At 36.1% G+C, this 15,208-nt stretch overlaps 1 long non-coding RNA gene across 1 annotated transcript in view; it reads left to right on the top strand.

Annotated features, from left to right (window-relative positions):
• LOC118530046 (uncharacterized) overlaps positions 1–13,582 on the top strand; it is a 192,240-nt gene extending 178,658 nt beyond the window's left edge. The window contains exons 4-6 of the long non-coding RNA XR_004914444.2: positions 1,676–1,720; positions 2,485–2,521; positions 13,087–13,582. This is a non-coding gene — a long non-coding RNA (uncharacterized LOC118530046). The remainder of the gene's footprint in view (positions 1–1,675; positions 1,721–2,484; positions 2,522–13,086) is intronic.
• The last annotated feature ends 1,626 nt before the right edge of the window (positions 13,583–15,208 follow it).

Raw genomic sequence — 15,208 nt, forward strand, 5'->3', positions numbered from 1 at the left:
GCACACGACCCTGCTTCAAGTCTCCAAACCCTGCAAACTCCTGCAGTGTGCATCTGTGCTGCTCTTCCTGGGGGAAGGGGGAGGGGTACTGCAGTGGTTCTGCAGCTTGCTGGGCCCCTGCTCAGAGAGCAATCGCCCAACTGTGCTGAAGTTCGCAGTATATGGTAACCCCGAGCTGAGAGCCCTCTCCTGGGCTCACTGATTGCAGCCACACTCAGGCACCTCCAGTCTTCCTGTGATCCCAGGGATCCTGAGACCACACTGTCCCATCTAGGATTCTGCCCTGTTTCGCCACATGAGTGTCTTTCAGGCAGGGATGTCCCTCACTAGAGCAGGCTGTTAAAAGTTCTGATTTTGCTCTCCACTGCTATATCACTTTCTGGTGCTGGCTGGCAGAAACTCTCTCCCCCGGTGATTTATCTTCCCATATATTGCCTTAAATTTGCTTCTCTGCACCTCCTACCTTGCAGAAGGTGGTCGCTTTTCTATTTGTAGAGTTGCAGCAATTCTTTTCTTAGATCTCTGGTTGAGTTTGCAGGTGTTCAAAATGGTTTGACAGTTATTGAGGTGAATTCCTGGGACCAGACAAACTAAGGTTACTCCTACTCCTCCAACATCTTGGATTATCTCTCTAACTTCTCTTTTAACTTAGTTTATGATATCTTTTATTGAAAATATTTTAAATTTTAATGTAATTACAATTTTTCAGTTTTTTTACTTACATATTGCTTTTTCTGCTTCTTGTCTAGAAATCTCTCCATATCCTAAGATTGTAAGAATACTGTCTTACATACTCTTCTCAGAGTTTTAGAGCTTCTCATATTTATTGTGCTTAAATCTTGTATTTAGGCTTAAAATTTACATTTGTATATCATATGAAATAGAGACATATTTTATGATCATATATAACCAAAACTCTAAGTACCATGTACTAAGTAGTCCGTACTTTCCCCCAACAATTTACAATATCAAATCTGTCCTATATCATGAATTCTCTGCTTGATTTATTTTTTAAATTCTTGTATCAATAGTGAACATATTACAACTTATTGTATAAAGTAAGTTTTGACATTTGGTAGAGTAAATTTTCTTATTTAATAATGTTTTGGGTATTCTTAGCCCTTTATTCTTTCACAAGCATTTTTTGAGTTAGGTTATCAAACTCAATGAAATCCTCTATTTGAATTTGGGTGAAAATTGCATTGAATTTAGAGATTAATTTGTGGAAAATTGACACAATTTTGATAATGAGTTTTTAGTGCATGGGCTATTTATTTATTTATTTTTAGGAGGGAGAGAGAGAGTACGCAGAGAGAGGGGCTGAGGGAGAGAGAGAATCTTAAGCAGGCTCCATGCCCAGTGAGGAGCCCAAAGTAGGGCTCAATCTCACAACCTTGAAAGCATGACCTGAGCTGAAATCAAGAGTCGGATGCTTAACTGACTGAGCCACCCAGGTGCCCCTAGTGCATGGACATTTTAAAAGTCTTGTTTTACATCTTCAAGTCCACTGTTTGATTTCCTCCATGCATTTCTTGAACATATTTTTTAAAGAAACATTTCCAAGTATCTCATATTATTTGAAGATAATATCTTCTTTTAAAATGTGTTTTCTAAATGTTTGTTTCTGATGTAAATAATTACTGTAATTACTCTTTGCACACTACTTATTTTTCAGATCTTCACTCAAGTATGTTACTTCAGAACCCATCTGACTTCCTCCGTATGTCTCCTTGCTCTGAGTACTTACTTCTCTTTCATATATTTGCCACAGATGCTATTTGCCTTTGTTTTCATGAACACTTATTAAATATTATCTCTTCCACTAGACTTCATGTTCTGCGTTACAGATCATGTTTGTTTTTTCCTGTCTTTATGTCTTTATATCTCCTATGCTTAAGGACAGTGCTTTGCACATAGCAGATACCTAACTAGTACTTTTTGAGTACTATAGGAATGAATGAATGAGTTAGTAATATCATTTTTTAAAGCAAGTTATTCATTATGCTTAAATCCTCAGAGTGTAAGAGAGATAAAAGGAAGCTTCTCTTCAGACATAACAGTTCAGTTCACACTGGAGACAAATCAATTAAGGCTAGCAGTCTTTAAAAGACTGAAAATGATCACCATTCAAGACTTAAGATTATGTTTTCACCAGCTCCTGTCTGCTGATCATAACAACCCTCTTCAAAGAAAACATGAAATAAATTGCATAGAAGAGGAGAGAAGCAAATGTTGCCCTTCATTTTAAGTGTCCTTTAATAGGAAAACGCTGTGGAGTATTTATGTAAATCAGCATGAATAACAAATGAAATTGTTCTGATCAAGACTACTAAAAGGAAAGCTCAATGAATTAATTGTAAATAAAGTACAGCTCTTTACAATGCAACAATTCCTAACGGTACAGTTTGATGAACTATAAAGAAAATAGTTTAATTTTATACTGATATAATAACTAAAGTTTTAACAACTCTTCTTACAATTTAGATTACAAAGGAAGAGGAGCACATTAACTGTTTTCAAGGTAATTGTTTACTCTTTCATCTATACGTTTTCCTTGCAGGAGACTTTGAGCTTAAAAATGACTTTTTTTTTTTTTTTTAAGATTTTATTTATTTATTTGACAGAGAGAGGCACAGTGAGGGAGGGAACACAAGCAGGGGGAGTGGGAGAGGGAGGAGCAGGCTTCCCGCCGAGCAGGGAGCCTGATGCGGGGCTCGATCCCAGGACCCTGGGATCATGACCTGAGCCGAAGGCAGATGCCCAACGACTGAGCCACCCAGGTGCCCCCAAAATGACCCTTTTCTGTTCTCTTAACCAAATTTTCTGTTAATAGCACACAAAGGAAAACAGAATTTTAATCTGAAATATATCTATTTGGCATAAGGATTATTTTAGGCCAATTATTTTGAGTAAACAGCACAACATAGGAAAAACTCTGAAAACAGTAAAAGTTTTTTTTTTTTTTTAAGTTACCCTTTTGTAAGAGATATTTATATTTACAAGGGACATCTCCATTTGTAAGGGTGGCTCCCTCTCAGTACCAGGAAGAGGAGGATCACTAAAACCTAGAAACTCTTATCAGTGGGGCAGGCATTAATTATGCATAACAACCATAGCCTTGTTTATGGTGTTTTGCCTGATAACCTCCTATAACTCCCCTTCCTCACCATCTTTTGTTGTTAGCTGGAGAAGGTATTTAAGATGGCAGGTCAGGCCATTTTGGGGAGTGACTCAGTTTTCCTGGTATTTCTCACTTATACAAGAAGTATATATGTTACTACACTTCTGGGTTTTTTTTTTTTTGTTTTTCTCCTGTTAATCTGTCTTTTATTACAAGGGATTCTCAGCCAAAAACCTAGGAGAATAAAGGGAAATTATTTTTCCTTCCCCAAACACTTAAAGCTAAAATTCAGTATGGATTGTATTGATGATCACAGCTATTATTTCTGGGTCATGTATTTTTTTTCTTTTTGTCTAGATTCATGTCACAATCTGTGAATGATCGATGGCATCTTAATGAAAGGTTTTAATGAAGGATAGTCTGGAAGAAAGGCTGGCAGGGACAAAGGGCCCCACTCTAAGAGGAAACTACCCTTAAAAGGATTTTATACCACCCTGGAAGGAGCCCTCCACCCTTTCCCATGGGAGCAACTACCTGATAGGTAGATGAGTGCATGGACAAAAACCTGATTGGGCGACACGTGCAAGGACAGTTAATCAGATAAAAACAGCCCACCAACATTCTCATTAAAACCTCTAGACCTAGAAGCTTGGAGGGCAACCCTCTCAGGTCCCCTCCCTCTTTGGGAGCTTTGTACTATCGCTCAATAATCTTTGCCTTGCTCCCTACCACTCTTCGTCTGGCCTATCTCTTCATTCTTTGAAGCTGTGTGACCAAGAACTGTGGGCACAAGGAAAAGGAATTCTGCAACAGTTTCATGAGAAACTGATAACTACTGCTTCAGCCAGGATCAGCTACATAATTTGTGGGACCAAATGCACAGTGAATATGTGGGTCCTTTGTTAAAAAAAATATTAACAGATTGACAACAGAGCATTCAACAAAGTGTGGGGCCCTTTTGAGTCTCACAGGTTGCTCATTCATATAATGGAGTCTTTTATATCTGCTCTTCCAATCCCTATATTGGCCAAGTGGGGTTAATTTGTGCTTCTTCTTTTGTGAATATATGCTGATGAAGGGCAGATGAAGAATGGATTTGTTTCTCAAAAGAGTTCCAAGTGAGCCTTAACACACAGACTTTAACTGATCATCAATAACACACTGAGTGATCCTTGAGAACATGCCAGGCCTTTCTGGTAGAGGCAACAGTGACTGTTATTGGGTGTAATTTCTGTGAAATGAGCCTAATTATAAAATTAATTATATGTGTATTTTACTTATACAGTTATATAATTCCATTTCCCCCTGTAGTATTTTTAATATAAAGTAACTGAAAATTGTGACATTGTCCAGATTAAAAAGACTTTAATTTGAAAAGGTACAATGCAGTTTCTACTGCAGTTGATCTCAGCTTCTCTATGCACTGGTGTCTTATTGCTTCAAGCTACATTCCTTTTATTCTGGATGATATCATCATGTCATCCACCACTTCAATATGAACTACCTTTTTTTTTTTCTTTACCTGCTCCTCCCTCCAAAAAAAGTGGAAAGATCTTTTAGAACTGGGCTGCAAACTCCTAATGTTTTCTTTAAAGTACAGAGGCAATAGCAGACCTTCAAAAATGGTTCTTTCTGTTGCAGGAGAGTGCTTATCTTTGAAAAGCAGAAGATAGAACTGTGGTCTTGTGGGCCTGACTTGGGTCAGCTAGATATGAACAGTTTAATCCAATAAGTAGAATAAGGAAGGAAGGTTCTAAGAAAAGGGTGATACTTGATGTTAAAAAGATGGCTACATCATGAATCATAAAGTGATCAGTTTGTTTCTGGAAGATCCATCCTCTTAGCAAGGTGCATGTGGAACCGAGTTTAGTTCTGAAAAAATGAAAATGACAACAGCATCACAGGGCTAGTCCATGTTGAAGGGGTTTGGTCTATGGCATGCATAGCTTCTGCCTCAGCAGGAAAACTGAAACAGAAGCTCATTCAGAAGGACTGCTGTGTGAGGAGAAAATGTGATGGCAAAATGGGGGCAAGTAAAGGCTGAATCAGACAACAGCATAGGATTTTCAGGCATTAAGAAACAGTGACCCTCAGGGCTAAGACTTTTCTACCAACATTTACAGAGCACTAGGAGACATTATAGGGGCAAGTGAGAAATACAGAGATACATGACATGCATATCCATGCCTTAGGTGTTCTTAATCTAGTAGGCAAAAAAGACACAATTTCATTATAATAGGATAACAACAGGCTTAGAAGTACACACAGAGTACGTGTAGCAACAGCAGAATACAACAAAGTCTGGGATTTGAAGAAAGATGTTATGACTGAATCATGACAAATGAGTAGAAATGAGTCAGATAAAGAATGAGTGGGAGGTCATTCTAGGTAGATAGAAGAGCATGAGCAATGTCAGATAGGTGTGAACCATCACGGTGTATCTAGAATTATAGGCAACTCACTGTTTCCTAGACTTTAGTTTTCCAGGCAAAGAAAAGGGGGAAATGGAGAGATTAATAGGCCACGTCATGAGAAGACTTTATGTCACACTGCCATGCTTGGACTCTTGACATTAAAATATTTTTAAAAGGAGACCAATAAGGCAAAATTGCATTTTAAATTTAATCAAAGGTAAAGAGATCTGAGTGGTATAATTTGGAGGCAGAAACCTCTCAGGAGGCTATAGCAGTAACCTTGTGAGAACAGCCAAAGGCCTGGACTAGGAGAGTAATGGTAGGACTAGAAATGAAGAGCCACATGTGGGAGAGATTTAGGAGATGAAGGGGAGTAAAATTTGTCACCCCAAAATATATCTCTTTGGAATAAAGATTGTTTTAGGGCTGTTTATTTCTAAGAAAGAGCCAACATAGTTCTGTGAAAACCAAGCAGAAGTTACCCTTTTGTAATATTTACGTCTACAAGAGAAATCTCCCTTGGTAAGGGTGTCTCTCTCTCTGTATCAGGAAGAGGAAGATGACCTAACTCCTAGAAACTCTTACCCATGAAGCAGGCATAGACTTAAATCTGCATCACAACTGTAGCCTCCTTTAATGTGCTTTGACTGATAATCTTCCATAACTGCCCTCCTCCAACTCACCCAATACCCAGTATCTTTCTTTTGTCTTTAGCTGGAGATGGTATTTAAGGTGGTGACTTAGGCTATTTGGGGGAGTTAATCAGTTTTCCTGGGTCTCTCCTATGTGAATAGGAGATATACATGATATTAAACTTCTGTTTCTTTTTCTCCTATTACCATGGGGCAGGGGTGAGGGGGTGGTGGTCTCAGCCAAGAATCTAGAATAGTGGAGGGAAATTTATTTTTTCCTTCCCCACAGAGGTAAAGATATTAATTATTAACCAAATTGGTTTGTGGTTTAATTATGAACTTGAGGGGAAGGAAATAAATAACTGCTTCCAAATGGCATTGAGGAAGGCAGGGCTAAATATACCCCTTGGGAAGTGTGTAAATTCATTTTAATGGTATGAAGGATGTTACTCAAGATAGGCTGTTATGCTTCAGCAAAAACAAACCAAAAAAAACTTTCCATGGATTAACAGCAAGTTTATTTCTTGCTCATGGTACATAGCCTGTGTGGACTATGAGGGATCTCTGCTCCACACAAGCCCTCAGGGATCCCAGCTGTCACAGTGTCACCATTTTGTACCTGCAGCAATGGAGTCATGTCCTAGCAGCAGAGGAAGGATGGTCAGGAGAAATGTACATAGACATTTCTCACCTCAGCCAAGAAGTTACAATTTTTTTCTGCTTACATTTCTTTGGTCAGAACTAGTCAAATGTCCTCATCCAACTTACAATTTACACAGAAACCTGATAAAAGTAATCTTCAGTGATGTGGGAAACAAAGGCAGAAGAAAAAACTATTAAATTTCCTTACTATCTACAGCCCACTGACAAGTCCTTGAAACAGGCAGAGTGACATTGCTCTAGGAACTCGGCTGCCTCGATGTTCATAATTTGCTAAGAGCAAAAGGCAATCTTAGCCCAACCCCCAGGGTCTTATAAGTCTTCTTTAACATAAAAGTCCTTTGGAAACTTCCTTTATCTCTATCCCCCAAGATACATGTTGGCAATCATCCCCCAAGCATATGACCCACTAATATACATCTGAAGGGTCTCATGACTCAGGGTCTATTAGACAGTAATAAATGACCTTTTCCCAACAATAGCTAGCCCCCTCAAGCTCCTGGAAACCTTGCTTCCAAAATTTCTTAGAGACTTACGCTATCCCTAACCTGCTCCCAACTTGAAAGTATATAATGGGCCACTCCTTATGACCCCGGTGCAGCTCTTTCTGCCCATGGGTCCTGTCCCTATGCTTTAATAAAATCACTTTTTTGTATCAAACATGTCTGAAGAATTCTTTCTTAGGTTTTGAACCCTAATGTATTTCTTACATCATTCAGAATGCCCAGAGGGAAAGGAGAACCAAATATTGATGATGATTAGTGAATTATGGTGGAACCTGAGGTAATGCTAATCTATTCCAGTGTGAAGTTATATAGCATAAGACAGGCTAAGTTTGGCCTTAGGTAAACATAGCGAGCATTCACTTTGTACTAATTCATTCTGTGCCAGGCCCTGCACTAAACCTGTACATAGTAAAATAATTCAGTAATTTAACCATCACAACCATCCAATAATACAATAAACTCTTAATAATGTTTTGAATTTCAAGCTTGGAAGAGAACTTTCAAATGATCATCTTAGAACAAACCCTTTATTTCACAGATGAAGAACTGATATTAAGAAGAATAAAATAAGGGGTGCCTGGGTGGCTCAGTCAGTTAGGCATTGACTCTTGGTTTTGGCTTATGGCATGAGCTCAGGGTGGTGGGATCGAGCCCTGTATCCACCTCCATGCTCAGCACGGAGTCTGCTCCAGATTCTGTCTCCCTCTTCTTCCCCCTTTGCCCCTCTCCCCACTCATGTGAGCTCTCTCACTCTCTCTAATAAATAAAATCTTCCAAAAAAAAAAAAGAAGAATGAGATGAAAAAGTAAAAACTTCCAGTTATAAAATAAGTAATTCATGGGAATATAATGTACAACATGGTGACCATAGTTAATAATACTGCATTGCATATTTGAAAGTTGCTAAGAGGGTAGATCTTAAAAGTTCTCATCACAAGGAAAAAAAATTTGTAACTCATAACTCGATGTTAACTAGATTTATAATGGTGATCATTTTGCAATATATACAAATATCGAGTTAGTATGTTGTACACCCAAAACAAATACAATATTATATGTCAATTTTACTGTAATAAAAACCAAATACACAAAAACTCCCAAAAAACCTAAAATGCTGATAGACAAAGTGACCATCCTATGAGCAGGAGACCAGGCATTTTTATTTATCACAGACACTCATACAAAAAAGGAAAAAATAAATAATTTAAAAGAAAAAAAGTGAAATGAAGAGTCTCAGATGACATAAAAATTAAATAGCAGGGTTAAGATTCAAACTCAGATTGGACTCAGAATGGGAAGTCCAGAGTGTTTTTCCTCATCACATTATTCCTCATGTCCATGATTTAGATCCCAAAGATTACACAAAGGCTCTGTGATGTATTACACAGCTGGGCAAAATTACTGGCATAAACCTCTCAGTAAAGAATGAGCATAAAGACATGCTTAAATTGTTGTATTTTATTCAATATTGATATTATCTCTGTGGCTTACACAAGAAATCATGGCTGGTCAGACACAATGTATTGTTATCCCAAATGACAATGCATTATTTATACTGAAAACTTTATGGTTTGATGGGGTGAGGAAAGGGTACCATTTTTCCCTTATGAACTTCATAAATGCTTATCAAGGAACTCTTTATTTTTATGATTTGTAGTCATATTTGACACTATTTGTCACACCAAATTTCTGTCTAGTATACATGACAGGAGGGAAATATAGCACTCCTCTGGCCAATTATCATGACCTACTGTATTCATTTAACCTATGAATTGCTACATCATGGTGCTAACATACTGATTAAAAATTCCAAACAAAACTGCAAAACAGAAATGAATTTTAATGGTGAAATATTAAAAGTGATACTCTATTATTTAAACTGGCACTTAGACCCAGATACAAAATCACTGACACAAGTGAAATTAGTGCAAAGCTAGTTTACTTTCTGGTTGCAGAATTTAACAAATCCTATATTAAAGTTTACAGGCAAAAATGAGATTTAATTCATCACTGATTAATAAAGTGAAGTAATACCAAAGAAAGAGAGGTAAGTTATAAAATTAGACAACAAAGGGCTTTTATGAATGAAGAAACATTTTTTGAAAAGCATGTGTATGGGGGTGCCTGGGTGGCTCAGTTAGTTAAGCGTCTGCCTTCTGCTCAGGTCATGATCTCAGGGTCTGGCTCCTTACTCAGTGGGGAGCCTGCTTCTCCCTCTCCCTCTGCCACTTCCCCTGCTTGTGCTCTCTCTCTCTCAAATACATAAATAAAATTAAAAAAACAAAACAAAACAAAAAAACCCATGAGTACAAGTTAGAGTGAACTTTCCAAACTTTGGTGCTTACCTCTGAGGAGTGTGCAGAGGATCTTTAAAATTATAGGTTAGACTACAAATTAAACACATTTCATCTTCTTGGAGACTCTATTTTAATAAACATTTTAATGATTTAACCATTATTTTTATATATTATGAACATGGATATATTATGGGGTAGAATCAAAGCTTACATCACTTTTTACAATATAGCAGGAATTATAATGGAAGCAGGTCACTTAGTTTTCTCTGAGAATAGGTGTTAGTTCCCTTTGCTACAAATGGTAGGATAGCAATCAACTCTGAGAAGCAGATGGTGGGAATCTACAAATCGAAGCAATACAAGTTTGTGGTTTTATCATGTCTTTGGACTTCAGAGTAAAGGACTCAAATTATCCTTCGGTAGGTAAAAAAGTAGAAAAAGGCCAAGAGTTATTATCTTCCTTTGAACATGAACTGGACAATAATGTGGATAAATGATGAGAGGTTACTTTCAGTTTACAAAGTTGGCAGACCATCTAAGAACCTTCCATTTTTATATTAGAGGACAGAGGGTTGGCTGAGCCCTAGGCAACAATGCTCTTAAGACACCTGTCGCGATGAGGATTTTAATCCTGCCTACTCCTTCAGAATCTATGTCCTCCATTCCTCTTGGCATAGATTTGAATTGTATACTGAAACTGTGAAATAGAGAGACAGATTTAATAATCATTCCACTTAGTAAGTACAGCTGGGGCAGGTAATTAAGCAGGTTTTCTCTTGCCAGGAGGCCTAAAGCAATGTAGCTCAGAGTCTCAGTCACACCACTGGACTGATGGAAAGCTAATATTAAACAGGCCTTCTCTAGGCAGGCCCATGTCAGCATTGCTGTTCTTCCCAAGAAGGAGTTATTAAAGGAGCCTTGTCAGGCCGCCAGAGGCCTGCCAGATCTTCAGTTTTAGAAATATTGGATTTATAGGTTGAAAAATGAAAAAGGACTAGAATAATTGAAAAATTATTATCATTATTATTGAGGTGGTTGATATCTAATAAAATATGCTCATTATGAATCTTTGATATTATCATGATATGAATGACTATTCAAACATTGGGGAAATAGTTTCTTAATTTTTAAAATTTCTAGTTTTCTTTGCATTATGACAATACAGTACTTAATTGATGTGAGACATAGCATAATTGCACGTAGGTTGAATACTTACAGGGAGATGAAAATTGATCTTAGTTAAATAGCACTTTGTTAGGAAAGGGTTTTTTGCTTGTTTGAAGATGGGAAGTCAAATCAATTTAAACATTTTTCATTTAAAAAATACATAAAATTATATCAGTTAATAATTTTTCCTATATTCACTGTCCCTGTTATATACTGCTATGTAACAAACATCCCCAAATTTAGTGTCTTAAAATAGCAAACACTTTATTATATCTCAAAATTTGAGGCATCAGGATTTTGGGTAAGGCTTGGATAGGTAATTCCTCTGCCCCACATTGTGTTGACCTGGATCAATTGGTGGTATTTAGCTGGTGGATGGTCTGGTCCAGGGAGTACAAGACAGTGGGACAAATGGAAGTTTTGGCCTAGCTACCTCTTTTTCCTTCTACATGGAGTCTTAGGGCCTATCCATAGGGCGATATTTGGTCTGTCCATTAACACCCAGTCAGCATGTACTGGTTAACAACCAGTGGAGTTGATGTATGCTACCGATTCAGTGACTGCAGATCTTAATGATACATCTTGTCCTAATTTCTACAGGGTGTCAAAACTGTAAGCATTTTTCACATATCAAACATATAAGTTTCAACAAATATTTTTGGACAGCATGGTGACATTTTAATTTTGGTCTACTGTCTGGGAAAACATAAAATCCAAGTACAATTTCCTTGGACTGCTCCAATCCTATAGTTCCACTTTCAAGTGGGTGTGTGTATGGTTGTGGTGGTGGCAGAAAGAACAGAAGTGGCTTGGTTTGAACTGACTTTTCAATGAATTCCCAGTATGATGTGCCATTGTTTGCTTGTTTTTTGGAGGAGGAAGGGAAAGGATGGGAGGGCTACAAAATCAGTGACTTAAATAGTGTATTTTTTTTTTTTTTACTGTTTTAAAACATTCACAAAAACTCTCCTAATCAATATGAATTCAAATTTCATGCTTTTTGCTAAATATAAAACATTTGGGCAGCCATGTAATATATCTACAACTTAAACTAGATGAGAACAATGCAGAAATAAACAGGATTGGAACCGTTGAATGAATACTCAAAAATAGAATAAAGACGCAATTCTAAATCTATTATAGGAAGCTAAGTTTCAGATATAGCCATACAATATTAAACATTAAAATTTATATTTTTTAAAATTTAATTTTTTTACTAGCTAGTATTTTTTACGGCCAAAAATTATAAAATACCTTAAATATTAAGTTGTCAAAAAAGATCTTTCCCTACCCCTTGTTCCTATCACCTTTGTCCTATAGAGAACCAATATTAGCAGTTTCTTTATACATAAACAAATATGAATATGTATTCTTATTTTCCTATTTTCACAAAACTATAGTACTGTATATATGTATTGTAGACCGTGATTTTTTCATTTAATAAATCTATATGCACACATTAAGTGCTTTCTCATTTTTTACAGTTGTGTAGTATTGAATTATATGGATGCACCATAATTTAAACAGCTCCCTATTGATGAACATTTGCTTTTTAAGAAAATTTTAAAAAATGTAATAGGTAATCTATTGCTTATATTATTTATTTATTTGATAGAGAGAGAATAAGCAGGGCAGGGGGAGGGGCAAAGGGAGAGAGAGAGAGAATCTTAAGCAGGCTCCAGGCCCACCGCAGAGCCCAATGCAGGGTTTGATCTCACAACCCTGACATCATGACCTGAGCTGAAATCAAGAGTGGGTTGTTTAAGCAACTTAGCCACCCAGGTGCCCGAATTGCTGATATTATTTTTAAAAAATGTATTCATGGAAAACTTCCCAGAAGTGAAATTACTGGGTCAAAATATATATGCAATTATAATTTTCATAGATATTACCAAATTGCTCATTGCTAATTACCAAATTAGTCATTTGTAAGTACAAATATGTACTTACTCTAGAAATATATGAAACTGGCTTCCACACAATGCAGCCCTACTGACAATGTATAATGGAATATTATTATTTTTTCCAAATCGATAGGTCAAAAAAGTGGCATTCCTGTATCATTAATGTGTATTCTTTTATTCTCATTGAGTTTCTGCTTTGCTTTTCATATTTTAAAGAGCATTTGCCTTCCTGTAAACTGTATGATCATATCCTTTCACCAAAGAGCTATTGAATTATTTTTTGTTAATACTTCTTACTAATATTCCTTAGTACTAATATTTGGGGAATTTAAAAAATTTTTATTTTATTTTATTATTTTTTAAAGATTTATCTATTTATTTTACAGAGAGAGAGAGCACACACTCCTGTGTGCAGGGTGTGAAGGTACAGAGGGAGAGAGAGAGAGAATCTAAAGCAGGCTCCATACCCAGATCTCACACCCCCGAGATCATGACCTGAGCCGAAATCAAGAGTTGGACGCTTAACCAACTGAGCCACCCAGGAGCCCCTATATTGAGATATATTTTAGCTGATTTTAAAAAATATTGTGTCTTCATCTTTCATTTGCACTATGACTATAGTTATAATTTTTTTTTTTTTGGCCTTGCAGGATTTCTTTATGTTTGTGTAGTTAAATCTATCTTTTCTTTAATGACGTCTGAAATTTGAGTTATACTTGGAAAGGCTTTTGTCTTTCCAGTCTTAGGAAGTAATTATCCCAGTTTTTGTCTGGCATATTTATGTGCTCTGCTCTTACTGGAATTTATCTTGGTGTCTGGTGTGAGGTATGGATACAGCTTACTTTTCTCTAGTAATTCCAATGCCACTTTTTGAATAATTCATCTTTTCCCCACTAATTTGATATGCTAACTTTATCATCTTTCAAATTTTTATATACATTGTATAGGCTTTGGAATGTTTTATTCTGGGCCATTGTTCTGTTTATGAGCCAATATCTCACTGTTTTTATGTTGAAGCTTTACTAATATTTATTATAAATATGTTACAAATAAATTGTTATCTCGTAAGATTGGTTCTTGCTGTCTTCCTTATTCTTTTTCAGAGTTTTGCTGGGAATTTTTCTTTGTTTATTTTTCTATTTAAACATTATGATTAGTTATGATTATGATTAGTTATTACAGTTTGCATAATTAACACTTTATTTAGGTTGTATCACATTTATAGAGTAACTTACAGATGATATTGAGCATTCCTATCCAATGACACAGTATGCTGTTATATTTGTTCATGTCTGTGTCTTGTCCTTCAATGCTGCTTTAAAGCTTTCTTCAAAGACATTTTTTTTTGTCCTTGTTATTGTTATTCTTCCCTATTTAACCTTGGTATTGTAAATAGGGTTTTGTTTTTTTTTTTCTTTCCTTATATTTTCTAACTGGTTGTTATTTGCATATATGAAGCTATTGGTGTCTGTTTTTTTGTTTTTTTTTTAAGATTTTATTTATTTATTTGTCAGAGAGAGAGCACACAAGCAGGGGGAACAGCAGACAGAGGGAGAAGCAGGTTCCCCGCTGAGCAGGGAGCCCGATGCGGGACTCCATCCCAGGACCCTGGGATCATGACCTGAGCCTAAGGCAGATGCTTAACCAACTGAGCCACCCAGGCGTCCCAAAGCTATTGGTTTCTGAATATTAATTTAATAACCCTGTAGCTTACTGAATTTTTTGTAATAATTTTCTAGTTCATTCTCTTGGGTTCTGCATGTAAACAATCATATCTCAGCAAATAGTGGTAATTTTTAAACCAAATGTTCCAAAATGTTCTACCTACAATTTCTTACTCTAACTCAGTTCATTGGCTTATGAGCTGAGATAGATTTCTTTTTACCATGAATTCATTGACTTCCATTTCATTTGGTATTATTAGGTTGAACAATATTTGATTTCTTTTTTGACCTACAAAAATAAATTCCACATAATTCAACTAAATGTTTATAGGGATGGTTGCTAATGAAAAGGTTTTTTAATCATGGGTGGTGGTAATTTATATTACTTATATTAATAGATTTCCTACTGTTGAATCATCATTACATTTATGTAATAAAAATTAGTCATAGGTACAATTACCTTTTAAATTTACTGTATTTTCTGTTTCAGTATATTATTTAGGATTTCTGTATTAATATTTATGTGAGATTATTCTATAGTTTGTTTTCAAAGTACAGTCTTAAGGCTTTAGTATCAATGTCATATTCTTTTTATAAGCTTGCTTTCTTTTTTATGCCTGGAGCAGTTTAATAGCATTTCAATGGTCTGATTGTTAAATATATGTTGGAATTCTCCTGTGAAGCCCTTTAATCCTAGTGCTGTTTAGGAGGATTAATCTTTGACTATTTTTCTCTCAATTGTTTTATGGAAATTAACCTATTCTGATTTCCTGAGTTTCAGTATCAGTTTTGACAAATTATTTTTCTTAGGAAAAATATCTGTTATCCAGGTTTTAAATTTATT

The sequence above is a fragment of the Halichoerus grypus genome, chromosome 2 (assembly GCF_964656455.1).
Source record: "Halichoerus grypus chromosome 2, mHalGry1.hap1.1, whole genome shotgun sequence".
Lineage (NCBI taxonomy): Eukaryota > Metazoa > Chordata > Mammalia > Carnivora > Phocidae > Halichoerus > Halichoerus grypus.